Source organism: Peromyscus leucopus, unplaced genomic scaffold, assembly GCF_004664715.2.
Source record: "Peromyscus leucopus breed LL Stock unplaced genomic scaffold, UCI_PerLeu_2.1 scaffold_1658, whole genome shotgun sequence".
Classification (NCBI taxonomy): Eukaryota; Metazoa; Chordata; class Mammalia; order Rodentia; family Cricetidae; genus Peromyscus; species Peromyscus leucopus.
The window spans coordinates 6,668-25,024 of record NW_023504840.1 but is presented as its reverse complement, the minus strand read 5'-3'; the positions used below and the strand labels follow the sequence as shown (position 1 = coordinate 25,024).

Genomic DNA, 18,357 nt, shown 5'->3' with positions numbered 1-18,357 from the left:
AAGACTGACTTCAGCAGTAAAGAGAAATGTCCCGAATTCAGAAGCTAGCCAGATAATAATGAATCTTTGGCTTTTGAGAACATGAATGCAGCATGCAAGAGAACAACCAGACTATTAAAGGTAAGATCTGCAACCTTGGAAGATTGGATTAGAGACACATTTAATGTTGAGGCTCATGACTATGATGATATGTGGATAGGGGAAGCAATTTCAAGAGGTTTGAGGAATGTCAGATGTTTTGGATGTGGAAAGCAAGGACATTTGAAAAGGGACTGTAAACAGGGCATTCCTAGAAATAATGTTTCTTCAAGGAACAATGGCAACAGAATGCCCCTTTCTTCTGTATTATGCAGAAGGTGTGGTAAGGGAAAAACTGGACCAACGAATGTAGATCAACAAGGGACAGGCAAGGTAATACTTTGCCTCAGTCTTTGGGAAACTCCCAGAGGGGCCTCAGGCAGGCCCCACAGTGAATCCAGTTCAGATCTTTCCTGCAGTCATAGAGGAAACCCCTACTCAGAGCAATTAAATAACCAAATGCCTATTGGAATAAATCATGTTGCTTGGGATGATGAAACAGAGAGAATAGAAAATTCAGGAGAAAACATAAAGAAAATTTTTTGGCAAATTTCTATAAATGAACAAAGACCAAAATTAACAATAAAAATAAATAGTGTTTTGTTGTCTGGACTGGCAGACACAGGTGCTGACGTGACCATAATTGCACCAGAATTTTGACAACCAACTTGGCCTCTTCAGGAGGTAAATGTTCATCTGCTAGGAATTGGAACATTATCTCAAGTGAAACAGTGCAAGATGGCTTGAATGTATAGGTCCAGAAAGACAGAGAGGAAAATTAAAACCATATGTGGCTAACACAGCTATGAACCTGTGAGTCAAGACCTGTCGCAACAATGGAATACTCAGATTAACATCCCTCCGACCTCAGAAACAAATCATAAACTAGCACATGTTTCTGAGAGAAATATTAGAAGATATTTTTCTAATGAGTGTCACCAGCCATCCATATTATACAAGAACAGGACACAATAACTGATGATCTTCCAAAGACACCAACAGCTCTACCTTTAAAATGGTCAACAGACAAGCCTGTATGGGTTCATCAATAGCCTTTAACAACAGAGAAACTCCAGGCTTTAGAAGAGCTGGTAGAAGAACAGTTAAATGCTCAGCATATTGAAGAATCAACCAGCACTTGGAATTCTCCTGTATTTGCTATTAAAAAGAAATCTGGTAAATGGAGAATGGTAACAGACCTTAGAGCAATTAACAAAGTAATTCAGCCAATGGGCTCTCTACGATCTGGAATTCCTTTGCCTACTCTGTTACCAAAAGGATGGCCTCTCATAGTTATTAATTTAAAAGACTAATAATTCTTTTCAATACTTTTTTTTTTTTTGGTTTTTCGAGACAGAGTTTCTCTGTGTAGCTTTGCACCTTTCCTGGAACTCACTTGGTAGCCCAGGCTGGCCTCGAACTCACAAAGATCCGCCTGCCTCTGCCTCCCGAGTGCTGGGATTAAAGGCGTGTGCCACCACCGCCCGGTGACTTTTCAATACCTTTACAAGAAAAAGACAGAAAGATTTGCCTTCATGGTACCTACTTAAAATAATTCTCAACCGGTTAAGAGATTTCAATGGAGGGTCCTCCCACAGGGAATGTTGAATAGCCAAACCCTGTGCCAATATTTTGTACAACAGCCATTGGAAGTGATACGTAAAAAATTTCCTGAATCTATAATTTATCATTATATGGATGATATTTTACTAGCTGACTCAAATGCAGATACTTTAGAATTTTTGAAGAAGTAAAGAAAATTTTGCTTTGCTGGGGGTTACAAATTGCTCCTGAAAAGATACAAAGAGGAGATTCTATTAATTATTTAGGATATAAAATAGGTCTACAAAAAAATAGACCCCAAAAGGTGCAAATTAGGAGAGATTGACTACAGACTCTTAATGACTTTCAAAGTTTATTTGGAGACATTTTTCATCTATGAACTATTATTGGGGTAAAAAATGATGAATTGAATAATTTGTTCAAAACCTTAGAAGGTGACAAGTACTTAAATAGTCTAAGATAATTATCATCTGAAGCTGAGGAAGAATTGGCCTTGGTAGAAAAGAAAGTACATGAAAGACATATGGATCATATTGATCCAAAACTAGATTGCATTTTGGTTATTTTACCTTCTAGGCATTCTCCTACAGAATATTAATGCAGAGGGAAGGTATTATATTGGAATGGATATTTTTTTTACCAAATAAACCAAATAAAAAATTAAAAACTTATGTGGAAAAAAATCTCTGACTTGATTTGGAAAGGAAAATTGAGACTTCGTCAATTAGCAGGAATAGACCCAGCAGAAATTGTTGTACTTTTAACTAAGGAGAATATTGAAAAATTATGGACAGTAAGTGAACTTTGGCAATGAGCTTGCAGCAATGTTTTGGAAGAAATTAACAACAAATATCCCAAAAGCGATAGAATTGATCTTATAAAGAGAGCTGATTGGATTTTGCCTCGAATTGTATGGGAAAAACCCATATCTGGAGTTTTTAATTTTATACAGATGCAAACAAACAAGGAAAGGCAGGTTACAGATCAGAAAATTTAAGTAAAGTGGTTCAAAGTCCTTATAATTCAGTTCAAAAATCAGAATTGTATGCTATTCTGTTCTTATTAATGGATTTTTCAGAACCTCTCAACATAGTTACTGACTCTCAGTATGCTGAAAGAGTGGTAATACATATTGAGACTGCAGAATTTATCCCTGATGCTTCAGAATTAACTTCACTATTTATTCAATTACAAGATACAATCAGGAAAAGGAGTCATCCTTTATATATAACTCACATCCAATCCCATATTGGTCTGCCAGGCCCTCTAGCACAAGGTAATGATGAAATTAATAAATTATTGATAGGAAATGTGCTGGAGGCCTTAGAATTTCATAAAAAAACATCATGTCAAAAGTAAAGGTTTAAAAAAGGATTTTTCCATAACTTGTAAACAAGCCAAGGAAATTATAAGGAAATGTCCTACTTGTTCCTTTTACAATCAGACTCCACTACCAGCAGGATGTAACCCAAAGGGTACTCAGAGTAATGAAATCTGGCAGATCGATGTGTTTCACTTTTCAGAATTTGCAAAATTGAAATATGTACACCATACCATTGATACTTATTCAGGATTTCAATGGGCAACTGCTTTGAGTTCTGAAAAAGCTGATTCTGTAATCACTCATTTGCTAGAAGTTATGGCCATCATGGGTATACCTGCTCAAATCAAAACTGACAATGCTCTGTTAAACTTTTTTTGCTTATTACAATTTAAAGCATATTACAGGTATACCACATAATCCTACAGGCCAAGCAGTTATTGAAAGATTAATCAGAACTCTAAAGGATATGCTAAATAAACAGAAAGGGGTAACAAAACCCCCAGAAATAGACTGCATAATGCTCTATTAACTTTGAATTTTCTCAATGCTAATGAGAAAGGAACAACAGCTGCAGAGAAACATTGGATAATAGAAAAACTACAGAATTAAACCAGCCTATATACTTTAAGGATGTGCTGACCTCAGAATGGAAACCAGGATATGTGTATGTTGGGGACGATGTTTTGCTTTTGTTTCTACAGGAGAAGATAAGCTGTGGATACCATCAAAATTGATAAAGTTTCGATTTGAACAAGAGAGACCTCTTAATTAATTAGAGGAGATGATAGTTCATCAACCAGCATGACCATCCAATTTAAACTAATTTATACCAGTAACACATGCCCTTTCATTTAATCAGATAATAACTTACCAAAAGGGAACCTCCCCAAAATTAGTCTTGGGGAAAGGTTTTTGTTTTTGTCTTTTAGGAGAATGAAGGCTAAGGAATCTGAAGAACACTGGACAAATGAGACAACTGAAGAAAAATCATCTGTCCCAAGAAAAAGAGTAAAATGGCCTATTGGTATATCATCTATAAAATTTCATAAGTTTTCCTAAATGTTTGTTTCTGTTCTTCTCTAAAGACATTTAACACTATTGGTCTTCTTGTAGTCCCAGTTCAATTAAGATCTAAAGCTGACTTTGGAGTTGGAGAATGGCTCTCTCCTTCTTTAAACTCAAGCATGTTGTTAAAAGGAAAATGCAAACTCCCTGTATCATGCCAGAAGAAAGAGCCATCTTCTGACATGGGACAGAAGAAAAACCAAATTAATTAAGAGACTATTCTACTACTAATCTCAATTCTTTAATTCTATTCTGATTCTTTGAACTTTTCTTAAAGTATGAATTTTATAACAAAATTTACAAGATTTATATATATATTAACTTTGTTAAGATATTAATTGTCATATAGAGTACTAACTATTTCTAGAAAAAAGGCTTCAATTAGCTGCTTATACATGTCTTTGTGTTCTAGTCTCTTATCGGTTTTCTGCAGGAAATCACGGTCAGGCCTAACATTAACTGAAGTCTCCAGGAAGAAGATATGGCCCCACAACAACAATAATTCCACATGGACAATAATAATAGCACTAAGCTGACAAATATCATCTACAGATCAGCTTTGGACTATAAAGTGCTCAGAGAAATTTTGAGAGGACTAGATGAGATGATCCAGTTTCAAAGACTACTTGAATAAGGACTTGAGATAAGCCCTGAACGTTGACATTATGCTCAAATTGGACAACAAAGGATATAGCTACCTTTCTTAGAATTTGACAATTAACCCAAAATTTTTCTTTTCAGAATAAAGATACCATTGCCCATACCCAGCAGAAAGCAATTTTAAGAATACTATGCCCACATTCCCAAAGAGGTGATATGGGGCGGGTGGTTTTTTCGTCTTTTAATGGATTTTTGGGTCTGGGATAATTTTCATTGTTTAGGGGGGTTGGTTACAAGTTGTTGTTAAGGGTTAGGAAAAGGGTTAAGCAAAGGAGATTAGATTTAAGGTTCTTGTTTAAAAAAAAGAAAAGAAAAAGAAAAAGACAATTACTAGTTTTAAATACTTTACATTGGACTGGATTGTTTTATATTGTATACAAATTATATATATTGATATTGATATTGTTAGAAAATGCTATACATATATTTCTAATCTTGTTCAAGATATTGTACTTGTACCGTTCATTTAACAATGTAATGCAATTTGCTGATCCTTGAATGTTATTATTATCAAGTATTAGGATAAAAGAAATGAAAGTTAGTAGTTAGACATTACAATAGAACTTTTAGTTATATTAGGTGTGTTTTCAAGATCAAGCAGATATATTTTAGATAGACAGGTCATCTTAAAACCCTTCAGAGATCTATAGAATATGGCATTTAAAATGTTTTAATAACTTAGAAAAATTTTCTTTTTTGTTATGACTATGAGACATGTTGGCTCCTGGCAGTACCAATCTACTTTAGCGAAAAATATGGGCATTGAAGAAACTGAATATGGAGTTAACTTTCACTGTGGCAAAAGTTAGCCAATGGACAAAAAAGTATCCTCTAATCAACTGCTGACAAACAGGACAAAATGGACAGACAGGACATGAAACAAAGGACTACTGATTCTTGCCAACACAAGTGTGGTTGTGGCTTTAACAAAAAGCATCTTCTGAGGCCAGGACAATATGGTACCATCCCTGAAGTGGCCTTCGCAATCCAGAAAAGGCACAGTGTCCTTTTCTTCGAAGGCAGCTGAACAGGCAGTGGGCTGATGGCTTCTGATGTGCAGTGGGACAGCAGCTGAAACAGTTATTCTTGAAGAGTAACTAAGCTCACGCCTCTCAATAGTAGATTGGCATTTAATAGAGGGATGTGGAGAAGAATGGGAGGCTGAGATGAAGCCATATATACACAGCCAAGAAGAATGGACAGCTGAATTAAAAAAAACATCAACAATTTCCAGAATTTAAAATCCTGAATCATGACATGACACTAGTGGAATTCAGGTGTTTCTGGTACATGGACTGCTCTCACCAAATGTGAGGTCGAACTGTTGACCTTGTGTACATCCTACTTCACAAATGAGTCTGTCAGATATGCTAAGTCTATAGGCTGAAGATGATGCTCCAACACTGTGGAGAAATCTCAGGTGACTGTCTAGGCAGCTGGCTGTTTCTGTCAACTCACATTGTTTTGGGAAGCTGTTTGCATGCACTTACTGTTTTTATTTTTTATTTTATAATTTGATTTAATTTTATATATCAGCCACGGATTCCCCTGTCCTCCCTCCTCCTGCCCCCCACCTTTCCCCCAGCCACCCCCCATTCCTATCTCCTCCAGGGCAAGGACTCCCCTGGGGATTCAGCTCAACCTAGTAGATTCAGTCCAGGCAGGTCCAGTCCCCTCCTCCCAGGCTGAGCAAAGTCCTCCCTGCATAGGCCCCAGGTTCCAAACAGCCAGCTCATGCACTAAGGACTGGTCCCAGTCCCACTGCCTGGGGGCATCCCAAACAGTTCCAGTTAATCAACTGTCTCACTTATCCAGAGGGCCTGATCCAGTTGGGGGCTCCTCAGCTATTGGTTCATAGTTCATGTGTTTCCACTAGTTTGGCTATTTGTCCCTGTGCTTTTTCCAATCTTGGTCTTAACAATTCTCACTCATACAATCCCTCCTCTTTCTCACTGATTGGATTCCTGGAGCTCCACCTGGGGCCTGGCTGTGGATATCCAGAATATATAAAGAACTCAAGAAATTAGACATCAAAATGCCTAACAGTCCAATTAAGAAATGGGCTATAGAGCTAAGCAGAGAATTCTCAACAGAGGAAGCTCAAATGGCTGAATGACATTTAAGGAATTGCTCAACATCCCTAATCATCAGGGAAATGAAAATCAAAATGGCTCTGAGATACCATCTTACACCTGTCAGAATGGCTAAGATAAAAAACACTGAAGACAGCTTATGCTGGAGAGGATGTGGAGCAAGGGGGAACTCACCTCCACTGTTGGTGGGAATGCAAGCTTGTACAGCCACTTTGGAAATCAACATGGCACTTTCTTAGAAAATTGGAAATCAATCTCCCCCAAGACTCAGCTGTACCACTCTTGGGCATATACCCAAGGAATGTTCAATCATACCATAAGGGCACATGCCCAGCTATGTTCATAGCAGCATTGTTTGTAATAACCACAACCTGGAAACAACCTAGATGCCCTTCAACTGAAGAATGGATAAAGAAAATGTGGTACATATACACAATGGAGTACTACTCAGCAGAGAAAAACAATGACATCATGAGGTTTGCAGGCAAATGGATGGATCTAGAAAAAGTCATCCTAAGTAAGGTAACTCAGACTCAGAAAGACAAACATGGTATGTACTCACTCAGAGGAGGATACTAGATGTAAAACAAAGGATGACTAGACTCCTACTCACAACTCCAGGGAGGCTACCTAGAAAACAGGACCCTAAGAAAGACACAGGGATCGCCCAATGACAGAGAAATGGATGAGATCTACATGAACAACCTGGACATGAGTGGGGGTAATGAAGGGCAAAGGTCAAGGGAAAGAGAGCTTAGGGGAGCGGGAGATCCCAGCTGGATCAAGAACAGAGAGGGAGAACATGGAATAAGAGACCATGATAAATGAAGACCACATGGGAATAGGAAGAAGCAAAGTGCTAGAGAGGTCCCCAGAAATCCACAAAGATACTGCCACAATAGACTACTGGCAATGGTTGAGAGAAAGCCTAAACTGACCTACTCTGGTGATAGGATGGCCAAACACCCTAACTGTTGTGCTAAAACTCTCATCCAATGACTGATGGTTGCACTTCCTGTTTTTATTTTTTATTAGGTAATATTATTTTCTTCTTGGGTCTCTGAAGGAGTTGAAGATTAGTTAGTTAGAGTGGAAGATTAGATAGTTATAGTTAAATTTAGATAGTTATAGTTAAATTTAGATAGTTATAGCTTTCCTTGTTAAGAATTTTAGAAAAGAAACTCACTAAAGAGTTAAGTGTATAAATTTGAAAGACGTTATAAGATAGTTCTGTTAGTAATATAAGTTAGGATAGAAAGTGAATCACATACATTTTGGACTTACCAAAATAGGATAGATAATGGAATTATTTTCTCTGAATTTGTCAAATGCAAATGGACTAGACATTGTTTAGGTATTTATTGCTTATATATATATATATATATATATATATATATATATATATATGGTATATAGTTATTGTACTTTTGTATATAGTTTTTCTTATATTAGTTATAACTTTTTTCCTTTTATTAAAATAGAAAAGGGGACATATGGTGATATTTTATTTGTACTGAAATGTGATTTTATTTGTATGTTAATAAATAAAGTTGCCTGGGGTGCACACCTTTAATCCAGATCACATGACAGACAGATTTCTGTGTGTTCAAGGATACAGCCAGCATGGAGACACAACACCTTTAATCTCAATACCAACCATAGAAGACCTGGAGGTCTGTATAGACAGGCAGTGATGAGGAGGTCATGTGGTTGGGTTTACAACCAATGAGAAGGCAGAACAGAAAGTCAATAAAAAGACAGACACACAGGAAGTAGCTCTCTTGCTGAGGGGAAGGACAGCAGCAGCAGGAAGGGTAAGAAGGCGGTTTTTTAAGTCTCAGCTCTCAGCTGCTGCTCTGACCTCTTGGGCTTTTAACTCTGCATTTGGCTCTGTGTTTCTTATTTAATAAGACTGTTCATCTACAAACCCAAGCTTGAGCTTGCAATAAAGGCTCTTTGCTTTTGTATATGACCTCAGACTCCTGGTGGTCCTTGGGGTGTGTGTGTGGTGGTATTGTGTTCCCCAAAATATTGTGTACTCTAATAAATTTATCTGGGGTCAGAGAACAGACAGCCACTAAATACAAAGGCTAGAAAATGGTGGCACTCACACCTTTAATCCTAGCATTCCAGAGATAGAAATCCCTCTGGATCTCTGTGAGTTCAAGGCCACATTGGAAATAGCCAAGCATGGTGACTCACACCTTTAATCCCAGAAAGCCAGCCTTTAAATCCCAGGGAGTGGTGGTAGAAAGCAGAAAGATATATAAGGCATGAGGACCAGAAACTAGGAGATTTTGGCTGGTTAAGCATTTGGCTGGTTAAGCATTTGGCCTGGTTAAGCTTCAGGCTTTTGAGCAGTAATTCAGCTGAGACCCATTTCGGATGAGGGCTCAGAGGCCTCCAGTCTGAGGAGACAAGACCAGCTGAGGATCCGGCGAGGTGAGATAGCTGTGGCTTGTTCTGTCTCTCTGATCTACCAGCATGGACCCCAATAACTGGCCTCGGGTTTGATTTTATTAATAAGAACTTTTAAGATTCCTGCTACAGGGGTGTCTCATGACACAGGCATAACAAGCCTCCTTGGGTTCCGATGAGAACATAGGCCACATTTGGGCACATTGCACCAAGCTATGACAACCCGTAATACCCCTGCTTTAAGTGAACCGCTGGACGAGGACAAACCACGGCATCTGGGCCAGCCTGTCCACTATCACTGGATGGGCATAAGCAGCAAAGGCATTGCTTGGAGACGGCCAAGCTGCAGAGAAAGCACTTTTGATTGTGGAAGAAGCCCACACTGTTGCTAATCGTCCTTTGAAAAGCTGCTCTCAGCTCACTGCTGGGTCCTGATAGAAGTGAAGCGTCCCACCTGGGGACAGTAAGTGACTAGGCAGCCTGAGCCACCATAAACCAGCTACTGTCACTAAACCGTAACACTGGGCACACTCGCCAACACTCCATCATAAAACAGCAGCAATTAGACAACCCCGGCAGGACCAGAAGCATTCTTTTTATTTTAATATGGAACGCTTCATGAGTTTGTGTGTTATCCTTGTGCAGGGGCCATGCTAATCTTCTCTGTATCATCCCAGTTGTAGTATATGTAGGGCTGAAGTGAGCACCAGAACGTACTCTTAAACACACAAGCAAATATGTAGACTCGGGGCTTGTTGGGAATTGATACAGATTCAGAAATACTCCAGCTTAAAATATCAGTCACTACAGGCTTTTTACGTACAAGTTGGAAGAGAAAAAAGCAATAGCTGAGGAACATGCACCATAGCTGTTCCAACCCTCCAGGTTGACTGCTTCAGGAACTTGGAACCCCCAGAGGATGCATGGTCATTTGTGATACGGTGACTCTCCATCCCTGTGCAGCTCCAGGTCACATGGCTGCAGTGTCCCCAAACATCCTGCTCTCCCCTTGAAAGATTGCACTTTCACGTGTCCTTTGCAGTGGGGACTGCCCTGTGCTTCAGGCCATGGGATCTGAGGTGAATGGCAGGTGCTACTTTCAGGCTAAAGTATTTCCTCACTGGTGTGTGTATTCAAACCTCTGTCAGGGTTTGAATTGGAAATGCCAGTTTGGAATGTTTGCCCCTCACTGGTGGTGCTCTTGGTTGGGAACCTGTGGAGCCTGTAGGAAATAGAGCCTCTCTGGTAGAAACAGGTCATAAGCGAGGACCTCTGGAGGTTATACCTGCTGCTGGTCTCTGCCCTGTACCCTGGTGTCTCCACCACATACTTCTGATGCCATCAGCTAAGCTGTTCTACCATGCCTTCTGTGCCCCCGATGGATGGAAACACTCAGAACCACGAACCAAGCCTTTCCTCCCTGGAGTCAATTCCTTCAGGCTTTGTGGTCACAGCAATGTGAAACCCTGAAAGATCCTCCTGGCACTCTCTTCCCGCACTCCAGGAAGCCATGCTAACTAAACAGCTGGTTCTGCACTGAAATCAGCCAAGCCCTGACATCAACTTCACATAATATAGAGGAAAGAATTTATTTTATTTTTTATGTGCGTGGGTACGTTGTCTGCAGGAATGTCTGTGCCTGCTGACCATGGAGGACAGAAGAGGGCACCGGATTCCCTGAAACTGGAGTTAGGAATGGATGTGAGTTGCCATGTCGTTACTGGGAGCAAACCCAGGTCCTCTGGAAGAGCAGTCAGTGTTAACTCCATTTCCCCAGCCCTAGAGGAAAGAACTTAAAGACTAGGAAGAGAGAGACACGGGAGTGGATTTTTCATGTGTTACTAACCTAGGCATCAAGTCTGACTTTATTTCTCCAAATGGGGCCTGAGAAAAGCATTGGTAAAAGAAGTGCTGTGGCCTTCACACTGCTTTAGAGGCCATTTCCTGTGATGTGGCTGCTACTGGAGAGCAGTGTAATGACTATAGGCTCTCTAATCATGGAGAGCAATGTAACGAGTATAGGCTCTCTAATCAATGAAGGCGGGAGGACAGAGACACAGAAAAAAACCAACGAGAGACACTTCATGGCCCAGAGTATCTTGAGGGAAAGTGGTTACAGTTGTATAGGGCAGCAGGCCTGATACAAAATGACCCAACTTCAGGATGGAAACTAATCAAAGGATGCCATTGGCTGGCAAGGGCTGTGAAGGGCATGAGATAAGACTCTGTGTGCAAGCTGCTGTAGTTTGAGTGATGAATGTCTCCCAAAGGCCCCTATGTTGAAAGGCTTGGTCTCTAGGATGGTGCTATGGGGCAGTGGTGGTAGGTCCTGAGGACCCGGGGGGCCTGCTCTCAAATGGGCCCCTTCCTGTTATCGTTTGCTCCTTGGCCATGGGATCAGCTGTTTTCTGTGCCCTGTGCATCCTGCTGTGGTTTTATCAGCAGTGTCAGAGGCCTCTGTTATGTAGTGGAATCTACGGGTCCACTCCATCAGCCTTGTCATTTGTGAGCTAAGATATGCCCTTTCTTCTTATTAGTTAGTTATCTGGGGATTTGTTATAGTGACAGGAGGCTGACCGACACTTAACTTAGCAGTTTAGCCTCCTACAATCCATAGGTGTTAGCAGAAGACATGAAACACAGGCCGCGTTTACTCATAAGACAGCAGTCAGAATGAACAGGAGCAGCTTGCATTAGGGCCCCTTATCTTTCAAGTCCCAAAGGCCATGTGAAGAGGCCACTTGTATGCTTCAGGTACAGTGGGCATAGCTGAGAAACTCCAAGCTTAGAACTTCCAGTCTTCTCTGGTGAACTATGAGCTAACCTGACCAAGCATGTCCTGGAGGGAGACATTGTCTTCTCTTACAGGTTAGGAAAATCTGTGCTCCCTGCCCGAGGCTGTCTATAAACACCCCTGAAAAAATACTCTAGAATAAAGCTAATAGAACCCAGGTAACATTGTCCTGGGAATTGCCTCCCAATAAGAATTAAACTAGCCTAACTGGACATATAACCCAAGTAGTAAAACTAGGACTAAAACTAAGTGTAAATCATTTTCAACAGTAATTATACCCCTATCCCAGTGTTACACCAATATCTGTCCCTAACCCTAACCATATGAACTTTAAATTTAATGTTCACATGGCTCCATTTTAAGTTTGTATCTAACCCTATTTCTAACACCAGCTCTAAGTTTACTCTAAGTCTAGAACTCACCATAACTAAAATCCTAGCACTAATACTAAAGAAACAAATTAAAAAAAGAATTAAACTAAAAAACCAGACTTACTTGCTTCTTCTCTCTCTCTTCCCCATCTCTCTCTCTCTCTCTCTCTCTCTCTCTCTCTCTCTCTCTCTCTCTCTCTCTCACACACACACACACACACACACACACACACACACACTACAGTGGGTGGATAGAAGACCAACTCAAGTCAATCTGGCAAAGTTACTTGTTTGTTCCCTATTCCTCAAGACAGCACATAAACCAAGAGTCATTTTAATAAAAGTGAGGCCATATAACTTTAAAGAAGAGTTGAGAGATAGCATCAAAGGTCTGTACCCCTTAGGCTTGTCAAGGAAACCATTAACAGAGTAAAGAGAAATAGTCACACTTCTTGTTACTGTCCAACAACTGTTTTTTTTTTAAAAGATTTATTTATTTATTATGTATGCAGCATGTATGACTGCAGGTCAGAAGAGGGCACCAGATGTCATTACAGATGGTTGTGAGCTACCATGTGGTTTCTGGGAATTGAACTCAGGATCTCTGGAAGAGCAGTCAGTGCTCTTAACCTCTGAGCCATCTCTCCAGCCCAAGATTTATTTATTTATTATGTACATAGAAGAGGGCACCAGATGTCATTACAGATGGTTGTGAGCCATCATGTAATTGCTGGGAATTGAACTCAGGACTTCTAGAAGAGCAGTCAGTGCTCTTAACCTCTGAGCCATCTCTCCAGCCCCAACAACTGCTTTTGAATGGACACTAATTGCCCCACAACCTGAAACATGATTTCTGACTATTTCATTTAGGATTCCAGCTAAAAACACATGATAAATTAGATCAACTGAATAGAGGAGAGTTCCGTGGAGGGAGTATTTACAAAAGGTGTCAGCAAGGAACACAGAAGCCATTTGGGACAGTTGTGCAATGTGTCACTAGAATGTGGAGTTAGACAGGCAGTGTGCAAGGCTAGAATGTGGAGTTAGACAGGCAGTGTGCAAGGCCATCTGGAGACAGGCAGTGTGCAAGGCCATCTGGAGACAGGCTGTGTGCAAGGCCATCTGAAGACAGGCAGTGTGCATCTGAAGAGAGGCTGTGTGCAAGGCCATCTGAAGAGAGGCTGTGTGCAAGGCCATCTGAAGAGAGGCTGTGTGTGCAAGGCCATCTGCAGACAGGCTGTGTGCAAGGCCATCTGAAGTCAGGCAGTGTGCAAGGTTATCTGAAGACAGGCTGTGTGCAAGGCCATCTGAAGACAGGCAGTGTGCAAGGCCAACTGGAGACAGACTGTGTGCAAGGCCATCTGAAGACAGGCTGTGTGCAAGGCCATTTGAAGACAGGCTGTGTGCAAGGCCATCTGAAGACAGGCTGTGTGCAAGGCCAACTGGAGACAGGCTGTGTGCAAGGCCATCTGAACAGAGAGTGTTGACCTGTGCCCAGACACACCCACCAGTGGAGTGGAAACAGGTCATTCTCTGGTCTTTTCCACCCATTCTAGCTCTCTGCTCGTGAGATCTAGTAGAATCCAGAGGACAAGGGAACCTGCTGATGGGCCTGGAGCATGGGAGAGAAGAGTGGGTTTGGCATGTCAAATGGTAGGAACTCAGCCCAGCACAGCAAAGCCAGGAGTATTAGAAGGAATCCTTAACCTCCAATATTCTGACTCCCCACCGCTTCCATTACTGGCTAACTTCTTTAAATCTACTATTATGGGGAGGAATGAACTAGAAGTCAGGTGTTTGGGACAGAATTCTGCCTACATTTATACTACACAGTATTGTTTACTTTTATTCCACACCTGTATATAAATATCAATGGTTTACATACTTGCTAGTGTCTCCTGAAATTGGTTGATGCACTACCATCCTCATTCCCATTTTATCCAGAGAGAATATGATCTGCTACAATTTTTTAAGTTTTTATTTATTTATTTATTTTTCGATTATCAACTTGATACGATATAAATTCTTATCCTAATAGTGAAATGTTTGATTGAGGCTTGCCCAGTAATTGAGTAAAACCAAAACTTACTATAAGACACAGTCATCCTAGGGTCCCCCCTGCTATATAGCATCCCTGGTTCTGTGGGTTGCAGTCTGATTGTTCTTTGCTTTATATCTAGAATCCACTTTGTGAGTGAGTACATATACCATGTTTGTCCTTCTGGGTTTGGGTTACCTCATTCAGGATGATATTTTCTAGTTCCATCCATTTGCCTGCAAACCTCATGCTGTCATTGTTTTTCTCTGCTGAGTAGTACTCCATTATGTATATGTACCACATTTTCTTAATCCATTATTCAGTTGAAGGGCATCTAGGTTGTTTCCAGGTTCTGGCTATTACAAATAGTGCTGCTATGAACATAGTTGAGCATGTATCTTTGTGGTATGATTGAGCATTCCTTGGGTATATGCCCAAGAGTGATATGGCTGGGTCTTGAGGTAGATCGATTCCCAATTTTCTGAGAAACCACCATACTGATTTCCACAGTGGTTGTACAAGCTAGCATTCCCACTCACAGTGGAGGAGTGTTCCTTTTGCTCTGCATCTTCTCCAACATTAGTGTTTTTGATTGTAGCCATTCTGACAGGTGTAAAGTGGTATCTCAGAGTTGTTTTGATTTGCATTTCTCTGATGATTAAGGATGTTTAGCATTTCTTTAAATGTCTTTCAGCCATTTGTGATTCTTCTTTTGAGAATTCTCTGTTTAGCTCTTTAGCCCACTTGGACTATTCAGTATTTTGATGTCTAGTTTCCTGAGTTCTTTCTATTCTTTGGAGATCAATCCTCTGTCAGCTGTGGGGTTGGTGAAGGTCTTTTCCCATTCTGTAGGCTGTCTTTTTGTCTTATTGACCATGTCTTTTGCCCTACAAAAGCTTCTCAGTTTCAAGAGGTCCCATTTATTAATTGTTGTGCTCAGTGTCTGTGCTGCTGGTGTTATATTTAGGAAGTGATCTCCTGTGCCAATGCATTCAAGAGTACTTCCTACTTTCTCTTCTATTAAGTTTAGTGTAATTTATGTTGAGGTCTTTGATCCACTTGGACTTGAGTTTTGTGCATGGTGGCAGATATGGATCTACAATTTTTTAATATGCCCTCATTTGCATGTGACTACTGAACCAATCTGATGCAGACTTGACCCAACTATTTCAGCCATTTTCACACTTGCTTCTCATCACTAAAGGCTTCATTGAACGGAATGGCCATAGACAAAGATAAGAGGACCTTGCCTCCATGTATCATAAAAACATGGCTCAGCTTTGCATAGTGGGTCACCTTGCATGGAAATGTCGGCCTCAATAACCAGTTAATAAAATCAATGGACAGGTGCTGATCCATTCAACTTCATTCCATTTGAATTTCCAGCTGCACTGGCACTGGCATTTTAGAAAAGTGTGATACAATGTGACAGGTGTCCTGAAATCAGGGCTGTGTGTCTCTGGAAAGAGCAAATGGGTGACAATATCTAGATCTGAAGTTCACAAACTGAAAAACACTGAGATGTAAATGTTTGTGGTGATTCCCAAGGCTTGAATGTGCTTCTTCTCTTGCATGATATCCTCACTTATTCCCTTCCTGTGTGATTTTCCCTTTCCTGTTTAAGAAGAAATAGATAAAACTTTCTCCCCATTTCCCTTACTTCCTCCCTTTTCCCTACTCCCTCCCCAACTTCTGCTTCTTCCCATTCCTCTTCCTCATGCTCTCTCATCTGCCTCTCCTGCCAACAGGAGATGTTACTTCCGCAGACATTCTCTCTTCCTCCAGGCCAGGCACAGGAGGAGGCTACTCTTCCCTTCTGGGGATCCTTTCCCTGGGAATCAGCAGGTGGTGTCTGCTGAGGTTCCGGCCCTCTCCACCTTACCTGGAGCATGCATGGTGACTGCTCCTTTGTGAGGAAGCCACTTCCCTCCTTCCCTGCCCCTTCGATGTCTGTAGGTCAGGACAAGTAACAATCCGGGAGGAAGTGGTTTTCTTTTCTTTTCTTTCTGGTTTTAGTATTAGAAACATGGAGCTGATGAGGAAGGCGAGGAAAAGTAGCAGAGGAAGCGTCTTGGGGAGTCAGTGCCAGTTCCTAGTGAGACAGGGATGTACAGATAAGTTACAACAGTTAGGGCAGAGTAGGACTGGTCGGTGCCTCCTGGTTATCTTTCTTCTTCCCACATTAGAACGAAGCAGGAGCAGAGCAGGGGACTCTGGGAAAATGTGCTTATGCATATATGGTCTGGTTTACAAAAGATTGGGTGGGTTTATTTCTTTTTAGACACAGAACCATAGAAAACAAAAACCCAGGATATTAATTTAAAATTTTTTTTTGTTTACTTTGTTGGATAATTTTCATACATACATAGATCGGACAAAGTGAGCAAAGCGGCTGGAAACATGATTTTTGGTGATAAAGTGTATTTATAAGACACATGAACTCTTTGCTTCTTCAAGTATTCAAAGGAAAAAAAAAGAATTGGCCCAAGTCCTAGTTGGCTAGGGTGCTACTCCCGCATAAGTGATGCTTTGCAGTGAGTTGGAAGTGTATACTTCCAGCTTCAAAGAAATGAACAGTGCTTATGTAATAAGGAAATATTCATATCATAACAAAAATGCCAGCTCTTCAGTTCTGTGCTTGTTAGTTTAGATTTTTAACTAATGAGTTACGTTGTTCTTTTGTCAGGAAGGAAGTACAAGTCCCCCTCATTTGTGGTAGAACATATATTCTAAATGAACACTCTAAACATATTTTAGGTGTGAATCCTAAATAAATTAGCACATAGCTCACTGATTACAAAGGACTGCCAGGTATGATTGAGTTATTTGAAAACAGCAAACAGTTAATAGATGATTAATTACATAGACATACAGTCACTAACTTCTGATGTGACAGCTGTTTTTTTTTTTTTTAATCAATCCTCCATTATATTTTAAAGGAACTTTAAAAATAGGTTTACATACGTCTTTTTCATACATTCCTCTTCCTCATTGCCTTAGTTCCCCATCCAGCCACCCCCATCCCCACCTAAATATTTGCACGGCTAGTATCCTCTCTCTCTACTTTAAAATTGCGTGCTCCTCTAGCTGCCTGCCTTTAAGGTCTCCCCTCCCACCCCCAAGCACCCCTTTCTACCTTCCTGGCCTCTTCAGGCTCTCCATGTTGAGCATACAAATCTAAACATGTGAAGCCAGGGTCTGCATTTGAAAGAGAACATGCAGGGTTGGTGACAGCTGTTTTTGTTCTGTGAGTTTAGAAGGATGGCTTAGTTTTCCATAGAAAGAATTTGAATCTCAAAATACAGACTGATAATTTGGTAGAAAGTAGAAAATAAAAGACTTCCTTTAGAAGCCTCTTGGATTTTAAAATGGTGATTTGCTTGTAACAAGTTCATTGAAAATGTTATCTGACTTGTATATTAAAATGAGATTTAAATAATTGATTTAATGAGAGAAGGAATATTCAGTTACAGAAGTAATTGGTTGGCAAAGCTGTTAGAACAGAATTATTTAGTCCCAGTTATAAAGGATTGCATCTTTAATCAGGGTGCTTAATTTGATTTCTCGGACGCTCTGTGGCTTGTCTGACAGGCTCAATAACAAATGAGTTCTGAATTGAAGGGACTGATCAGAATGTGATCAGCGTCAGCTGCCGTTGCTGTGTGGAAAGCCAGGTAGATTTCTAGTGGTGCTTGATACCCTTCTTTATAACCTGTTCTCTGCCTCCTTCCTTTGCGGAGAGAACCGCCATGGAATGTCCTTGCTTTTAATTGACTGTGCAGTGATCTCTTTTAATTGACTGTGCAGTGATCTGCTGCTTTTTTTTTTTTTAACAGAACAGTGAGAATGCCAAGGATGAGGAGTCCACAGCTTTACTGTAGGATATATATATATACACACACACACACATATATACATATGTATATATTTCTGAAAGGCCTCTCCTCTGTTGG

At 40.5% G+C, this 18,357-nt stretch overlaps 1 non-coding gene across 1 annotated transcript; it reads right to left on the bottom strand.

Annotated features, from left to right (window-relative positions):
• Window positions 1-9,801: 9,801 nt before the first annotated feature.
• On the bottom strand, window positions 9,802-9,908 carry LOC114689310. The gene has a single exon (XR_003733885.1). It is a non-coding gene; the product is annotated as a U6 spliceosomal RNA (small nuclear RNA).
• Window positions 9,909-18,357: the final 8,449 nt, after the last annotated feature.